The sequence below is a fragment of the Lathyrus oleraceus genome, chromosome 4, assembly GCF_024323335.1.
Source record: "Lathyrus oleraceus cultivar Zhongwan6 chromosome 4, CAAS_Psat_ZW6_1.0, whole genome shotgun sequence".
Lineage (NCBI taxonomy): Eukaryota > Viridiplantae > Streptophyta > Magnoliopsida > Fabales > Fabaceae > Lathyrus > Lathyrus oleraceus.
In genome coordinates, this window is record NC_066582.1 from 29,466,352 (window position 1) to 29,482,096 (window position 15,745).

Below are 15,745 nucleotides of genomic sequence, written 5' to 3' on the forward strand. Positions count from 1 at the left end.
CGTGTTATATTAATGGCTTTCCTCTTGTAGCTATTATTGACACAGGTGCGACTCATTCCTTTATATCTTTGGATTGTGCTGTGAAACTTAAGTTAGAGATATCTGAGATGTTTGGTAGAATGGTAATTGATACTCCTGCGAAGGGTTCAGTGACTACTACTTCGGTTTGTTTAAATTGTCCTTTGAGTATTTTTGGTAGAGACTTTGGGATGGACCTAGTGTGTCTTCCACTAGTGCAGATTGATGTTATTCTGGGTATGAACTGGTTGGTGTTTAACCGAGTTTCTATCAATTGTTTTGATAAGACTGTGGTCTTTCCTGAGATTGAGGAGGGAAAGAGCTTGTTTCTATCAGCAAGGCAAGTGAATGAGGCAGTAGCTGATGGGGCAGAGTTGTTTATGCTGTTAGCGACTTTGGAGGCTAAAGATAAACTGGTGACTGACGATCTAGCCGTGGTGTGTGATTTTCCTGATGTGTTTCCGGAAGAGGTGAATGAATTACCGCCAGAGCGTGAAGTGGAGTTCTCGATTGATTTGGTACCTGGTACTAGACCGATATTGATGGCTCCGTACCGTATGTCTGCTGTTGAGTTAACTGAATTGAAGAGTCAGTTGGAAGATCTGTTGGATAAGAAATTTATTCGTCCGAGTGTGTCACCGTGGGGTGCACCAGTGCTATTGGTTAAGAAGAAAGAAGGTACTATGAGGTTGTGTGTGGACTACAGGCAACTGAATAAAGTGACGATCAAGAATCGGTATCCTTTGCCGAGGATTGATGATTTGATGGATCAGTTGGTTGGGGCAAGTGTGTTCAGCAAAATAGATTTGAGATCTGGGTATCATCAGATCCGTGTGAAAACCGAGGATATTCAGAAGACTGCTTTCAGAACAAGGTATGGACATTATGAGTATTCTGTAATGCCTTTTGGTGTGACTAATGCGCCTGGAGTATTTATGGAGTATATGAATAGGATTTTCCATCCGTACCTAGACAAGTTTGTTGTGGTGTTTATTGATGATATTTTGGTGTATTCGAAATCTGAAGAAGAGCATGCTGAGCAATTGAGAGTGGTTTTAGAAATTCTACGAGAAAAGAAGTTATTTGCTAAACTATCCAAGTGTGAATTTTGGTTAGAAGAGGTTAGTTTTCTTGGTCATGTGATTTCAAGAGGTGGTGTTGCTGTTGATCCTTCTAAGATAGAAGCGGTATCTAAGTGGGAAGCTCCGAAGTCTGTTGCTGAGATTCGAAGTTTCCTTGGTTTGGCTGGTTATTATAGGAAGTTCATTGAGGGATTTTCTAAGTTGGCGTTACCATTGACGATGTTGACTAGGAAGGGGCAAGCGTTTGTTTGGGACTCAAAATGTGAAGAAGGTTTCCAAGAGTTAAAGAGAAGGTTAACTACTGCTCCTATTCTGATATTACCGAGTTCGTCGGAATCATTCGAAGTTTACTGTGATGCTTCATTGTTGGGTTTGGGTGGTGTGTTGATGCAGAATAAGCAGGTTATAGCTTATGCTTCAAGACAGCTGAGGGTTCATGAGAGGAACTATCCGACGCATGATTTAGAGTTGGCAGCTGTGGTATTTGTTCTGAAGTTATGGAGGCATTACTTGTATGGGTCAAGATTTGAGGTTTTCAGTGACCATAAAAGTTTAAAGTATTTGTTTGATCAGAAAGAGCTGAATATGAGACAGAGGAGATGGTTAGAGTTTCTGAAGGATTATGACTTTGGTTTGAATTACCATCCGGGTAAAGCAAACGTAGTGGCTGATGCATTGAGTCGGAAATCATTACATATGTCTATGCTAATGGTTAAGGAATTGGATTTAATCGAGCAGTTTAGAGACTTGAGTTTGGTGTGTGAGAGTACTCACAATAGTGTTAAATTGGGAATGTTGAAGTTAACAAGTGGTATTCTGGATGAGATCAGAGAGGGTCAGAAATCCAATGTGCTTTTGGTTGATAAGTCGACTTTAGTGAATCAAGGTCAAGGTGGCGAATTCAGAGTTGATGAGAATGATGTTTTGAAATTTGGTAATCGGGTGTGTATTCCGGATGTTATCGAACTTAAGCAGAGTATTCTTGAAGAAGGGCATCGTAGTGGGTTGAGTATTCATCCTGGAGCTACGAAGATGTATCATGATTTGAAAAAGTTATTTTGGTGGCCGGGAATGAAAAGAGAAATTGCGAGTTTTGTTTATTCCTGTTTGACTTGTCAGAAGTCAAAGATTGAGCATCAGAAGCCGTCTGGGCTAATGCAACCGTTGGCTATTCCAGAGTGGAAGTGGGACAGTATCAGTATGGATTTTGTTTCTGGTTTACCGAGGACAATTAAGAATTTTGAAGCTATTTGGGTGATTGTTGACAGATTGACAAAGTCGGCTCATTTCATTCCGATTAGAATGGACTATCCGTTAGAGAGATTAGCTGAGTTGTATATTGAGAAAATTGTAAGTTTGCATGGTATTCCGTCGAGTATTGTTTCGGACAGAGATCCTAGATTTACATCGAAATTCTGGGAAGGTTTGCAGAAGGCTTTGGGAACTAAACTGAGATTGAGTTCTGCATATCATCTGCAGACTGATGGTCAGACTGAGAGGACGATTCAGTCACTAGAGGATCTTTTGAGAGCTTGTGTTTTGGAAAAGGGAGGTGCTTGGGATTGTTATTTACCTTTGATTGAGTTTACCTACAACAATAGTTTTCATTCGAGTATTGGTATGGCACCGTTTGAAGCTTTGTATGGTAGGAGATGTCGGACACCTTTATGTTGGTATGAGTCCGGTGAGAGTGCCGTGGTTGGACCGGAGATTGTTCATCAGACTACAGAAAAGATTAAGATGATTCAGGAGAAGATGAGAATTGCTCAGAGTCGTCAGAAGAGTTATCATGACAAGAGAAGGAAGTCACTTGAGTTTCAAGAGGGAGATCATGTGTTTCTTCGTGTTACTCCGATAACTGGTGTTGGTCGAGCTTTGAAGTCAAAGAAGTTGACACCTCGATTTATTGGTCCTTATCAGATTTTGGAGAGGATAGGAGAGGTAGCCTATCGTATCGCTTTACCGCCGTCACTTGCGAATTTGCATGAGGTTTTTCATGTGTCCCAGTTGAGGAGGTACATTCATGATCCGTCGCATGTGATCCAAGTAGATGATGTACAGGTGAGAGAGAACTTGACTGTTGAAATATCGCCTATGAGGATTGAGGATCGAGAGTTGAAGCAGTTGCGGGGTAAAGAGATTGCCTTAGTGAAGGTAGCTTGGGGAGGACCAGCAGGTGGCAATGTGACTTGGGAACTGGAGAGTCAGATGAAAGAGTCTTATCCAGAGTTATTTGCTTGAGGTATGTTTTCGAGGACGAAAACTCTTTTAGTGGGGGAGAGTTGTAACACCCCGAATAAAATAAGAGGATTATTTAAATTAAGTTAATAATATATTTAATAATTTAAATATATAAATTGAATTATTGGATTATTATTATTATTATTATTTGGAATAATAATTATTGGAAAATATATAAGTTGGAATAAGGAAAAAGGGTTTCAGTATTGGTAAAGCGTTTTTCACGTGAAACAGAGAAGCGGCTGAAAGGTGAAAAGTGGAGAAAGGGCAAAGAGGAAAAGCTAGAGAGCAAAGGTTGAAGAACGGAAAAGCTTGAAGCTTGGAGATTGTCGGATTATCTCAGGTAAGGGGGGTTTATCGTCGTTTAATGGGTATTATCGATTAACATGTCATGGGTAGTGATAGCCGTTGAATTGACCCTAATTGGGATTATGAATGCTGGAAAATTACGTTGGATGAAACTGTGTTTAGGCTGTAATTGAATATGTGTTTGGGTTAGTTGTGAATTTCCGAACGTATAGCTTTTTACGGAATTGGAATCGGAGGTCCGGAAGTCCTCCAACGGCGGAAAATGCGGAGAACTCTGCATTCTGCCTTGTGTTAGCGCAGGAACTGCTGTTTTGCCTGCGTTAACCGGTTAACCCAGGGCGTTAACCGGTTAACACTGTTATATTTTGTGAAAATGTGCTGTTTTGCCTGCGTTAACCGGTTAACCCAGGGCGTTAACCGGTTAACACTGTTGCGTTTTGCCAGAAAATGTATTTTTGTCCTGCGTTAACCGGTTAACCCAGGGCGTTAACCGGTTAACACTGTTGGAAATTGGAAAATTTGACATTTTAATGTTGTGAACATAATTGGTGATTGGCCTATTCTCGTTGATTTCGATGAGTAATTTTGTTGAGTTTATGTTAAGAAGTGTTGATATAAATATGTTGATAAGTTGTGTTAAGTTGTTGAAAATACTGAGTTGCAGGCTTGATGAGCCAACGTTGATTATAAGTTGATTATGTTGAAAGCATTGTTGTGTTGCTGTTATTATTATGTTATCGGAATTTAAAGTCGTGTATGCCATGTACATTCATATGCATTAAGTCGGAGCTTTGCTCACACCACGTTGGCCTGGATTGGCAAAAATCGGAGCTTTGCTCACACCACGTTGGCCTGGATTGGCAAAATTTTAAGTTGAAAGTTGAAGGCTTATGCCTTGATGCCCAATAAAATGGCAATGATTTTAAGTTGGGAGTTTTACTCCGATTGGTACCACATGCATGACGAGTCGAGTCTCATTTGAGTTGCATTTTATGTTGTTATTGAGTTGCATTTTACGTTGTTATTGAGTGTGATAATTGAGTTGATGTGCTGTTACTGAATGCATGATATGATTAGGGTGATTAACGTGTAAATTTACTTAGCATTACATGATGATTTATAATGCTTATTATATCGATTGAGGAACTCACCCTTACAACTATTTTTCAGGTAACGAGCAGTGAGTGAGTAGAAGCTAGTGCTTGGAGTCTAGTGTGGTTTCCTTAGGGGGTCATGCTCTGATAGATGTAACATCGGGACGGGATGTTTTAATTGTTTTATTGTCGATTGTTGAACCTTTTTATCTGTAATATGTTATATGTTGGAATGGTTGGTTGATTTATATCCGCTGCGAATTATGCAAACAAAAATGTTTAATTGGATTGAATAAAGAGCATGACAGTTTTGTGGTGTGGATTGTTGTGTGACACCCTTGGTGCATGATTACTCTGATATAAATATTTGTTGTTGTTATTAAATAGTTGGGGTACTTTAGAAGGGTGTTACAGCTTACATGCTTTGAGCAGAAAGCATGAGGAGTTTCAGCTCGAGTCTAAGGACAAAGATGCACTTATTGAGCTTCTTGAAGACCAAGTAGTAAAGAGACAGAGAGAACCAGAGGTTTCATCTTCCTCTAATATGCCTCAGCCTTCTGTTGCTTGGAAGAAGATTGTCGATCAGCTTGTCCTCGAGAAGACTCGAATGAAGACTTATTTTGAGTCCGAGATCCGACGCATCCGAAGGAAGTACGCGCATGCAGCTAGATCTTCTGACGTTGTTGTTAGGGATCCCTAGGATGATTAGTTTTATTTTCTCTTGTATTTTGTATTTTTGTTTCTGAAATTGTACTTAGTGTAATCCTTCCAATTATACAAATAAAAGAGATTTTATGGTCAATCAAATTGTTGCAATTGTTATTATTATATATTTGAAAATAAAATAGTATGTTCCTTGAAAATAAAAACAAACAAGCATTGCATTTCATGCATCATTTGCGTACAAGTTTCTCTTTCACTAGATGTCTTATTGGTTCTTCTGTGCTTCAGCCAAGCTGACTCATCGATACAATACCCGCGCCAATCATCCACGAACCATGGAACATCTAGAGCAAGAGAACAGAGACTTGAAGGACGAGATCGCCCGTCTGACTGCCATGATGGAGTCAGTCCTAGCTGCTCAAAGTCAATCTTCTCCAACGCCTGCAACTCCTCCTTCTCAGAGGACAGTCATATCAGAGGTTTTTCTTCAACCGTGTCTGCCGCTCATTTCACTTCTGCCATGCCTACCGGATTCCCGTGGGGAATGCTGCCCAACTTTGTGCCTGAGAGTTTCGCACCTACTTTTACTTCTATGCCGACATCTGGCCCGGTCATGTTTGTTCCACCACCGGTTGTTCACACCCTGCCTCGTGTTAAGGACACCATCTATCATTCTGAGCCGACTGAGGGTCCAGATGTTTATGAAAAGATGGATGAAATGAAAGACCAATTCCTTGAGCTGCGAAACTTTGCTTGGTTCCCAATGTTAAGATCCCGATGAAGTTCAAAGTCCCTGACTTTGAAAAGTATAAGGGGAATACTTGTACGCTCAATCATCTCGTCATGTATGCTAGAAATATGTCAACACAAACTGATAATGATCAGTTACTGATTCTTATTTCCAAGACAGTCTGACTAGTGCCGCTCTGAGGTGGTACATGGGTTTGGATAGTGTGAGTGTCCGTATGTTCAATGATTTGGGTGAGGCTTTCGTGAAGCAGTACAAGTATAATGCGGATATGGTGCCGGATAGGGACCAGTTGAGGTCATTGTCTCAAAAGGATAAAGAGACATTTAAAGAATACGCTCAACGATGGAGAGAGCTTACCGCTCAGATTACCCCTTCTTTGGAAGAAAAGGAGATGACCAAGATTTTTCTCAAGACCCTGAGCTCATTTTACTATGAACGCATGATTGCTAATGCCCCTAGTGATTTTACCAAAATGGTAAACATGGGGATGAGACTAGAAGAAGGTGTTCGAGAGGGACGGTTGTCTAAAGAGGAGGTTTCATCTAGCAAGAAGTATGGTAGTGGGTTTGCCCGAAAGAAAGAAGGCAAGACTAATGCAGTATCCGTTGGGAGGCAGAGGAGACCTCATGTTAGAAGGAATCCACAACCCCGTCAACACCATCATCAAGTATCATTTGTTATTCCAGTATTCTCTAATAACCAATCAATGCTCGTTCGATAACAACGTCAACAACAGCCACCACATAGAACAAACAACTACAACAACAACAATACCAATAATCATCAGCAATAACAAAACTTTGAGAGGAAGAAGGTCTCTTTTGACCCGATTCCTATGTATTATGTTGAATTATACCCATCATTGGTTCTCAAGAACCTTTTGCAACCAAGAAATCCTCCACTGATTCTTGAACCACTTCCATGGTGGTACAAGCCAGAGCTTCATTGTGCCTTTCACCAAGGGGCTCCTGGCCATGATATTGAGAATTGTTACCCCCTGAAGTACGAAGTCCAGAAGTTGGTCAAAAGTGGGATGGTGTCCTTTGAGGACTGTGCGCCAAATGTCAAAGCTAACCCACTACATGCTCATGGTAACCCTTCTGTTAATATGAGATGGCTGTCCTAGGGAGTTCAAAATATATGATGTCCATTTCATTAGAAGGTCCTTCGTGACAATGCACACGGATATCTGTATGGTGAGTGATTGTGAGCATGACCATGAGGGTTGTGAAATTTGCAGTGTTAATCCCTGAGGTTGTGTGGTTGTGAAAAGAGACATCTAGAGCTTGATGGATGAAGGTATGATCCAGATTCTTCAGTCCTGTCATTTGGGTGACGATGTGAATGTTATAGTTCTTGTGTTCAAGACTCTAGAAAGAGTGGTAATTTAATTTGACAGCAGCAACAGTAACATTATCAACAGATCGGTATCACCATTGGTAATACGGTTAGCGGGTCCAGTCCCGTATGCATCCGATAAAGGCGTCACGTACCAGTATAATGCTACTATGTTAGAGAATGGTCAAGAGGTTCCTTTGCCTATGACCAGTTCTGTCTTGAGGATTGATGATGTTACGAAGGTGACTCGTAGTGGTCATGTTTTTAGGCCGGTGTTCCCAAAGAATGTAGAAGACGTGTCTGTCAGTAAGAAAGTTGAAGTGCATGCAGTTGATCTGGTTAGCGCTCCAAAGTGCCAGTCTGGTGAATCCAACAGTTTGAGGCCTAATGATGATGATGAGGTACTCCGGTTAATCAAGAAGAGCAAGTTTAATATGGTGGAGCAGTTGCTCCAAACTCCCTCCAAAATTTCAGTGTTGTCTCTGCTCATGAACTCCAAAGCACACATAGAAGCATTGCAAAAGGTGTTGGAGCAAGCATATGTAGAGAATCATGTAACGGTAGATCAGTTTGATCATATTATGGCTAACATCACCTCCTGTAATAACTTGAGCTTTTGTGATGAGGAACTTCCTGAGAAAGGTAGAAATCACAATCTAGCGTTGCACATTTCAATGAACTGTAAGGAGGATGCTTTGTCGAATGTATTGGTTGATACCGGTTCTTCATTGAATGTACTTCCCAAATCAACTCTTTCCAGATTGTCATATCAAGGAGCTCCAATGAGATATAGTGGCGTGATCGTCAAAGCATTTGACGGTTCTCGCAAGACTGTGATTGGTGAGGTGGACCTTCCTGTGAAGATAGGTCCGGGTGATTTCTAAATTACTTTCCGAGTAATGGATATCCACCCGGCCTATAGCTGCTTGTTAGGAAGGCCATGGGTACATGAGGCAGGAGTCGTTATGTCAACACTACATCAGAAATTGAAGTTTGTCAAGAATGGAAAGCTTGTTATCATCGGTGGGGAGAAGGCTTTGTTGGTAAGCCACCTGTCGTCTTTCTCTTATGTAGAAGTTGAGGATGAGGTTGGAACTCCGTTCCAATCTCTATGTATTGCTGAGGAAAAGAGAGTTGGGGAACCTATGTCCTCCTTCAAAGACGCGCAGAAGATTGTTAAAGACGGTAATTCTGATCAGTGGGGCCAGATGGTAGAGGTCGCCGGGAATAAGAGTAGAGTCAGTTTGGGATTCCAACGAGGTTCATCTGAGATTAGAGCTGAAGATGTGAAACCCAGTTTCCGTAGCAGAGGGTTCATTCATGGTAATGAACAACACTTAGTTGTTGTGATCGAGGGGGATGAAGATGAAGACTGCACCAATTTTGTGACGCATGGAAAAGCTTGCAACAATTGGACTGCTGTTAATGTTCCTATTATTATGCATCGTTCTAAGTAATTACTTTTATTATTTTTGAAAATCCTTCTCCTATGCCTATGAGAGAAGTGAACATTGTTGGCATTTTCAAATTTGATCATTAATAAAGTTCAATTCTATTCATCCACATCTATGATATTTTATTTTTACTTTTTACTTTTCTGAAAAATGGTAATAAAAAAAAACATGAATAAATAAATATAGTTGTCCATTTTCATAATATTTGGTCACCAACTTACTTCTCTAAAATCAAAATATCAAATCATTATGCAGGTTGGTTTCTAAACCCATTGAATACAATGATCCTACTCCTTCGCCAAATTTTGAATTCCCTGTGTTTGAAGCCGAGGAAGGAAGTGATGAAGAAGTATCTGATGAATTATCTCGTCTACTTGAGCATGAGGAAAAAGCCATTCAGTCGTTCGAAGAGCAGATTGAGTTAGTCAACCTGGGTTCCGAGGATGATGTGAAGGAAGTCAAGATTGGGTCTCGATTGTGTCCAGAAGTGAAGAAGGGATTGATTGATCTTCTCCGAGAGTATTCAGATGTGTTTGCCTGGTCCTAAAAAGATATGTCTGGTTTGGATTCTGAGATTGTGGAGTATAGATTTCCGTTGAAGTCAGAGTGCCCGCCAGTCTAGCAGAAGTTGAGAAGGACTCATCATGATATGGCAGTAAAGGTCAAAGAAAAAGTGCAGAAGCAGATTGACGTTGGTTTCCTTGTTATTGCTGAGTATCCGCAGTGGGTGACCAATATTGTGCCTGTTCCAAAGAAAGATAGAAAATTCCGCATGTGTTTTGATTATAGAGATTTGAATAAAGCCAGTCCGAAAGATGATTTCCATCTGCCACACATTGACATATTGGTAGACAATACAGCTAAACTCAAAGTCTTTTCATTTATGGACGGATTTTCCGGATATAATCAGATTAAGATGGCACCCGAAGATATGGAGAAGATCATGTTCATTACACCCTGGGGAACATTCTGTTATAGAGTGATGCCTTTCGGTTTAAAGAATGTTGGTGCAACTTACCAGAGGGCAATGACTACTCTTTTTCATGATATGATGCATAAAGAGACTGAAGTTTATGTTGATGATATGATTGCCAAATCCATTGATGAAGAGGAACATGTTAAGCATTTGTTGAAGCTATTCCAGCGTTTGAGGAAATACAAACTCCGCTTGAATCCCAATAAGTGTACTTTTGGTGTTCATTCTGGTAAGTTGTTGGGCTTTATTATCAGCGAGAAGGGTATTGAAGTTGATCCCGCCAAGGTCAAAGCAATATATGAGATGTCTGCGCCGAAAACTGAGAAGCAAGTTAGAGGTTTTCTCGGCCACTTGAATTGTATCTCAAGATTCATTTCACACATGACTACCACATGTGCGCCTATATTCAAGCTTCTTCGGAAAGATCAGTCTTGTGATTGGACCGAAGATTGCCAGAAAGCTTTTGACAGTATCAAAGAGTATCTGCTTGAGCCTCTGATTCTGTCTCCACATGTTGAAGGAAGACCGTTGATCATGTATTTGACTGTGCTTGATGAGAGTATGGGTTGTGTTCTTGGTCATCAAGATGAGATTGGAAAGAAAGAATATGACATTTACTACCTCAGTAAGAAGTTCACCGATTGTGAGACTCGGTATTCTATGCTTGAGAAGACTTGTTGCACATTGGCTTGGGCTGCTAAGCGTCTGCGTCAATATATGTTGAATCATACCACTTGGTTGATATCCAAAATGGATCCAATCAAGTATATCTTTGAGAATCCTACTTTAACTGGGAGGATTTCCCATTGGCAGATGTTGTTATCAGAATATGATATTGAATACCGATCTCAGAAAGCGATCAAGGGTAGTGTCTTGGCTGACCATTTGGCACACCAACCAATTGAAGATTACCAGTCAGTGCAGTATGATTTTCCTGATGAAGAGATCTTGTACTTGAAAATGAAAGATTGTGATGAACCATTGCTTGAAGAAGGGCTGGAACGTGGTTCCCGTTGGGACATGGTATTTGATGGAGCTGTTAATCAATATGGTAATGGCATTGGGGCAGTAATCATTACTCCTCAGGGCATGCATTTTCCATTTACAGCTAGATTGACTTTCAAGTGTACAAATAATATGGCTGAGTATGAAGCTTGTATTATGGGGCTTGAAGAGGCCATTGATCTCAGAAAGAAAATATCTTGACGTCTATGGAGATTCAGCTTTGGTGGTGAATTAGATCAAAGGTGAATGGGAGACGAATCAACCCGGTTTAATACCATATAGAGATTATGCGAGGAGGATTTCAACTTTCTTTACAAAGGTTGAGTTTCACCATATCCGTCGAGATGAGAACCGGATGGCAAATGCTCTTGCAACATTGACTTCAATGATTGTGGTAAAGTATTGGAATGGAGTTCCTAATTTGACTGTGATGCGTCTTAATAGGCCAACTCATATGTTTGTTGTTGAAGAGGTCAAAGATGAGAAGCCGTGGTATTTTGATATCAAGTGTTTCCTCCAAAGTCAGATTACCCGCCTGGGGAATCTTTGAAGGATAAGAAGACTTTGAGAAGATTAGTCGGCAATTTCTACCTGAATGGTAATATATTGTACCAGAGAAACTTCGATATGGTTCTGCTCAGATGCATGGATAGACACGAAGCATACCTATTGATGACTGAAATCCATGAAGGTTCCTTTGGTACTCATTCCAATGGACATGTTATGGCAAAGAAAATGTTGCGAGCAAGTTACTATTGGCTGACAATGGAATCTGACTGTTGCAAGTTTGTGAAGAAATGCCACAAGTGTCAAATTTATGTAGATAAGATTCACGTTCCTCCGACACTGTTGAACGTCATTTCCTCCCCATGACCCTTCTCCATGTGGGGAATTGATATGATTGGTATGATTGAGCCTAAAGCTTCGAATGGACATCATTTCATTTTGGTGGCTATTGACTACTTCACAAAGTGGGTTGAAGCGGCATCGTATGCAAATGTAACCAAGCAAGTTATTGTAAGGTTGATCAAGAATCAGATTATATGTCGGTATGGTGTGCCAAGTAAGATCATTATTGATAATGGACCGAACTTGAACAATAATATGGTGGAAGCTCTTTGCAAAGACTTCAAGATTGCACATCATAATTCTTCTCCCTACAGGCCTACGATGAATGGGGTTGTTGAAGCTGCAAACAAGAACATCAAGAAGATTATCCAGAAGATGGTTGTGACGTATAAGGATTGGCATGAGATGCTCCCATTTGCTTTGCACGTGTATCGTACATCCATCTGCACTTCAACATGGGCAACCCATTTCTCACTTGTTTATGGCATGGAAGTTGTGCTCCCAGTAGAGGTGGAGATCCCATCATTGCGTGTGTTCATGGAAGCCAAGTTGACTGAAGCTGAATGGTGTCAGACCAGATTTGACCAGCTGAATTTGATTGAAGAGAAGAGATTGTCTGTCATGTGTCATGGTCAGTTATATCGGCAAAGGATGAAGAAAGCATTTGATAAGAAGGTCAGACCTCGTGTATTCAGAGAAGGTGACCTTGTGCTCAAGAAGATTCTATCTTTTAAACCAGATTCTAGGGGAAAATAGACTCCTAAATATGAAGGATCATATGTTGTTAAGAGAGCCTTTTCAGGCGGTGCTTTGATCCTTACAACTATGGATGGTGAAGAGTTCACTCGTCCTATGAACGCATATGCAGTCAAGAAATACTTCGCCTAAAAAGAAAAGAACAACCCGCTAAGTTGAAAACCTGAAAGGGCGACTTAGGTAAAAATGAGTGTCTCGATGGATTGAAACCCGAAAGGGCAATCCATGAAAAAATTAGAGACATAAAACAGAAAGAATTATCCTGATAAATTGAGTACCCCACCTTGGGGAAATTAATGCAAATTAGGGATTACGACAAGTAACTGCATCCTGCTGATCTTCAGTTTTAAAGACATTCTTGAGCAATTCGGTCAATTCTGATTCATCATCTCTAACCGTCGTCAAGAGCACAGTGGATATCGAAAGTTAGTATAAGGATTAGTGATCATTGTATTCAATGTAGCCCTTTTCCATGTAAATTACCATTCTTCAACTTTTGCAAATATCTATGGTGTCTTGTCATTTACAGACTACCATCCCATTATATAAAGTTGAGCTTTTAATCCAATTGTTTCTACTCTTGTTTAATTCAGCCAAATAGATTTAAATTTTATTATGATCATTTTTTAAATTAAATTATTAAAATCAAAATCATGTTTTCTTAAATATATAAAAGCAGTTATTTTAAGCAATCGATATCATTTAAAAGAATATCAACAATGGTTTGAAGAGCGGTAAGCCCTAAACACGGAGCAATATTGGTTCTCCCCAAGCAGTGGGCGTGACCCCTATTTCATCCCCGACAGCATTTCAGTAACCGAGTTTTGTTGGTTTCCCCAACCGAGTTTGTTGGCCTCCCTTGAGTTGTAGGCGTGTTATTTCGGCAGTTTGCATAGCTTTGGCAGAATTTTGTTTCTCCATAAATCGTCAGAGTTACTCCTGATTTTGAGCAGCTATTGTGTTAATCCCCTGCAGGGTTATCTCCCATTTGATATGGTGTTGACATAAAATTCCCCGCAGAGTTTGTAGCAATGGGATTTTCCGAATCAAATGGTGAGGGTCATTTGTTTTGAGTAAAATAGTGGGAGCATATTTAATTAAAGGCCTAATTAAATATGTTATTGATACTTATATTTTCATTATTTTCATGTAGATTACCATGACAACAAACACCTCTAACAATATTTTGCGATCAATTCTTGACAAGAAAAAATTGTCTGGGACAAATTTTTGTGGATTGGCACTGAAGTCTGAGGATTGTCCTCAAACATGATAGAAAGTTGTATGTCTTGGAGAAACTTGTTCCTGAAGAGGAACCTCCTAGTTCTGCACCTAAGGCAGAAATAGATGCTTATAAGAAACATGTCGATGATGCCAATGAAACTTCTTGCCTCATGCTAGCTACCATGAGCTCAGAGTTGCAAAAGCAACATGAGAACATGGCAGCGTTCGATATGATTGAACACTTGAAGATGCTCTATCAAGAGCAAGCAAGGCATTAAAGGTTTGAAGTTTCAAAAGCCCTTTTTCAAGGCAAGTTAGCTGAGGGAGCCCCTGTAGGTCCCCCATGTGCTCAAGATGATTGGGTATGTGGAGAACCTTGAGAGGTTGGGTTTTCCCCTCAGAAAGGAACTTGCGACTGATTTGATCTTGCAATCGTTGCCAGATAGATTCAGTCAATTTGTTCTTAATTCCAATATGAATGATATGGACAAATATCTTCCTGAACTATTAGCCATGTTAAGAACTACTGAGCAGAATCTGAAGTCAAAAGGGAAGTCCATTCTGGTGATCAGAAATGGAAAAAGACAGAACAAAAGACCCATCGAGCAGGGTGATAAAGGGAAAGGCAAGGAAGTTGTCAAACCCAAACCCACTGCTCCTGCTTTGAAGCCTAGTGGAGGCATAGCAAAGGAAGGCACATGCTTCCATTGCGGTAAGACCGGACACTGGAAGAGAAACTGCCCAAAGTACCTGGAAGATAAGAAGAATGGAGTAGAGACTTCAACTTCAGGTATTTTTGTTATTGAAATTAATTTATCTACTTCTGCATCATGGGTATTAGATATTGGATGTGGTTCTCACATTTGTACCAATGTGTAGGGGCTAAAAAGGAGTAGAGATTTGGGAAAAGGTGAAGTTGACCTACGAGTTGGCAATGGAGAAAAGGTTGTTGTTTTATCCGTAAGAACTTATGTATTGACTTTACCTAGTGGTTTAATAATTCAGTTAGAGAACTGTTATTATGTACCTGCAATTAGCAGGAATATTATTTTCGTTTCTTGTTTAGACAAGTTTGGTTTTTCATTTATAATAAAGAATAATTATTGCTCCATTTATTTGAATGATATATTCTATGCTACTGCACAAATGAATAATGGACTATATGTCCTTGATCTTGAAATGCCTATTTATAACATTAATACTAAAAGGATGAAACCTAATGAGTTAAATCCAACTTACCTTTGGCATTGTCGATTAGGCCACATAAATGAGAAACACATTTCCAAACTCCATAAAGATGGACTCTTGGACTCTTTTGATTATGAATCATATGAGACATGCAGTCTTGTTTAATTGAAAAGATGACAAAGTCTCCATTCACAGGAAAAGGTGAAAGAGATAATGATCTTTTGGCCCTCATACATACTGATGTATGTGGACCACTGAACATACCAGCCAGAGGAGGTTTTCAGTACTTTATCACATTTACTGATGATTTTAGTAGATATGGTTATATGTATTTAATGAAACACAAATCAGAGTCCTTTGAAAAGTTCAAGGAATTCAAGAATGAAGTACAAAACCAACTAGGTAAGAATATTAAAACTCTTCGATCAGATCGAGGTGGTGAGTATTTAAGCCTAAAGTTTGATGACCATCTGAAAGAGTGTGGGATCCTATCCCAACTTACTCCTCCTGGAACACCCCAATGGAACGGTATATCTGAGAGAAGAAATCGAACCTTGTTAGACATGGTCCGATCCATGATGAGTCACGCCGATCTTCCAAACTCCTTTTGGGGATATGCACTATTGACAGCAGCTTACACACTTAACCGTGTTCCATCCAAAAAGGTTTAGAAGACACCATATGAGATATGGAGTGGTAAGAAACCACATATGTCTTACATGAAGATTTGGGGTTGTGAAGTTTATGTGAAACGACAAATTTTAACTAAGCTTGAGCCCAAATCTAACAAATGTTTA